Genomic DNA, 3,297 nt, shown 5'->3' with positions numbered 1-3,297 from the left:
AATTTACAGAGGGCTAGCCAGCTCTCTTTGCCACAAAAACTTGAGTTTGCTAACTTAAGTGTCGGAGTGTGAACGCCGGGATACCCCGGCTTCACCTCTAACCTCTATTTCACTGTTTTCTAGGCGTGAAGCCCATTTTGAAGGACACCCCTGTTGGTTTTGACCTTTCACTATTGTTACCACTCCCTCTCCCTTTCTCACCTCTCCCAAATTTCAGATACACTACACTGCGTACAACAAACTAGTGAGGTACCCCATCTCCCCCAAAAATATAAATTCATTGTTCAAGATATATTTTGGCTTTTCCTACCCCAAAATATGTCGAAAACAATAGGGTTTCTTCAACCTTAAACCTTGATTTACAGAGGGCTGGCAAGCTCTCTTGACCATAAAAAACTTGAGTTTGCTAACTTGAGTGTCGGAGTGTGAACGCCGGGGTACCCCGGCTTCACCTCTAACCTCTATTTCATTATTTTGCAGGTGTGAAGCTCATTTTGAAGAACATTTTTCTTGGTTCTGACCTTTCTCCATTGTTATCACTCCCTCTACCTTTTTCGCCCTCCCGAATTTCAAATACACCGCACACAACAAATCAGAGAGGTACCCCGTCTCTCCCAAAAATACAAATTCATTGTTCTAGATAAGTTTGGCTCTTCCTACCCCAAAATCTATCGAAAACAACCTCTAACCTCTATTTCACTCTTTTGCAAGCGTGAAGCTCATTTAGAAGGACTTTTTCTTGGTTCTGACCTTTCTCCATTCTTGCCATTCCCTCTTCCCTTCTCAAGTCCCTGAATTTCAGATACAACGCACACAACAACCAGCAAGGTACCTCGTCTTCCCTAAAAATATAAATTCATTGTTCTAGATAGGTTTATCTTTTCCTACCCCCAAAATTTATCAAAAACATATATATTTCAATTTATTTATAAAAACGTTTGAATAAAATAAAAACCAAATTAAAACTCTAAATTTAAATAATAAAATTTTTTTTAAAATTAACGAGGGATGACACTACGATTGCAATTGATTGCTGGTGTTTCCCAGTCTGCCTTTTGCGGCCAAAATGGGGGTAGGCCATTGCCCACTTCATTTGCTAAACAAAAGCAAATGCTTGCCATCAATTTTCCAATACAAACTTAATATAATATATTAGACAGATTTTTCGACTACACTCCTTATCCTGCAGTGACAATTAACAAAAATATTCAACCCAATAAAATCTATCAACAATGCAATTCATTTTTTATGCTTCATAAAAAAAATATTAAAAAACATAACAAAAAATTCAATGATGTAATCAAAGAAACAGAGATTCATTGGGTGAGTAATATAATTAACTGGGGGATCTACTTAAGTTATTGAAAAAAAATTCAAGTGAAGTTCGGTCTTTGACTGCCAGTATCGAATCGGTTGGAATAGTTGTTGGAATGAGATTTTGGAATTTTGAAGTTGTGCAAGCAAGTGAATGAAGATGATAAATTACATCTAAAAAAGCAATTTTGAAGGTAAAGATAAACTGCATGATGAATGGTTTTAAGACCAGTTGGAAGGAATATTTTATTTTCATAAGGATTGCGGCGTACAAAATGGAGGCGAGACCTAGAATGACCGTCTCTGCTTCCCATTTATAACTTTTAAATTGACACTTTGCTCCTTCTTGTTTGACAAATATAAATAATATGACCTATAGTTTTTAAATTTTGCGGATAGTTTAGGAGTGCTAGACAAGTAGCGTTTTTGTCCTGTAGTGGTCTTGTTTCGTAGTAGCCATTGCTGTTGACACTTGTCACTACTTCATTTATTGAGAGATTGAAATTATAGTAATATATGTTGCTTAGAAGCAATTTGGCATGAAAATGTACGGACTATTCTTCAATTTCTTCTTAATTGTTTAAGGCAGAACAAGAAGTTGAATCCAGAGAGATCTCCAAGTCACGTTCTCTAATTTACTTGTGTAAGAGAGATTGTAACATCTTTCAAGTTTTTTGGTTTGATATTCTGGACGAAAACGGTTTGCCGTTTATTGAGAAAACGGCTAACCGTTTTACTCCAGAGAGCATGTTTTATGTTCTAGAGAAAACGGTTCACCAGTTATTGAGAAAACGGTTACCCGTTTATGTACAGTGAGCAACGTATTTTACATTCTGGAATAAAACCGCTCACCGTTTATTGAGAAAACGGTTAACCGTTTATTTCCAGAAAGGCGTTAACTAGAAAACGGTTAGCAAGCTTGAAAATTTCAAGTGTCAAACGTTGCAAAATCAAACCAAAAAGAGTGTCTTTGAAGAAATACCATTTCGAATGGTTGTATTCTTTATTAAACATCTTCTTCATAATAAGAAAGATATACAATAAGAGATATCAGATTTTTTGCAGGTTTCATATATGTTCTGGAAATACAATCTTATTTGCTAGAGATTGTATTCAGGATTTGATATATCTTGGGGGTAATTTGCCATTAAAACTCTATAGCAAACCAAGATTGGTGAGGGCAAATAAAACCTTAAAGGAAAATGTGCAAACACGTCTCAAATCCTTAGAAACATTCTTTGTTCTTTGCCTCCATATTCTTATAATTCACTAACAATCTTTAAGGTTTTATTTTTGTGCAAATGGAGGTTAAGAAGAGTTTGACATCATTTCTGAATCCTAGCGTCCATCTCGATCGTTTTGATGGAACTAATTTCACTCGTTGGAAGGGAAAATTGTTCTTTCTCCTTACTGTTCTTAAAGTGGCATATGTTCTTGATCCAAAATTGGAACCATTTCCAGAACCAAGAGAAGATGATACCGAAGTTGTTAAGGCTGCAAGGAAACGTCGTGAAGATGATGAATTGATATGCCGGGGTCACATACTCAATACGCTTTCTGACAGATTATATGATTTCTACAATTCTATGACTTCTCCGGTGGAAATTTGGAATGCTCTTGAATACAAATACAAAACGGAGAAAGAAGGTACTGACAAATTCCTTGTATCTAAATATTTTGAATTTATTATGGTAGACACAAAATCCATTCTTGATCAAATACATGAGTTACAAATTATTGTTGCTAAGTTTCGAGAGTTAAAAGTTGAAATTTCTGAATCATTCAAGTTGGGGCTATTATTGCTAAATTGCCTCAAAGTTGGAATGATTATAGAAAGAAACTCCTTCATAGTAAAGAGAACATAACTTTAGAAGAATTGCAAAAACACTTGGTAGTTGAAGAAGAGACTAGGTCTCGTGAATCCAAGGATAAGCATGATTCTACTAAAGTTAATATTGTTGAAGCTAGTAAATTCTCAAAGAA

General features: G+C 35.3%; 1 long non-coding RNA gene across 1 annotated transcript; it reads left to right on the top strand.

The window, feature by feature from the left end:
* Positions 1–606: 606 nt before the first annotated feature.
* On the top strand, positions 607–986 carry LOC127899979 (uncharacterized). The gene is made up of 2 exons (XR_008051848.1): positions 607–644; positions 873–986. It is a non-coding gene; the product is annotated as an uncharacterized LOC127899979 (long non-coding RNA).
* Positions 987–3,297: the final 2,311 nt, after the last annotated feature.

This window comes from Citrus sinensis, chromosome 9, assembly GCF_022201045.2.
Source record: "Citrus sinensis cultivar Valencia sweet orange chromosome 9, DVS_A1.0, whole genome shotgun sequence".
Lineage (NCBI taxonomy): Eukaryota > Viridiplantae > Streptophyta > Magnoliopsida > Sapindales > Rutaceae > Citrus > Citrus sinensis.
This window is presented reverse-complemented; position numbering and strand designations above follow the sequence as displayed.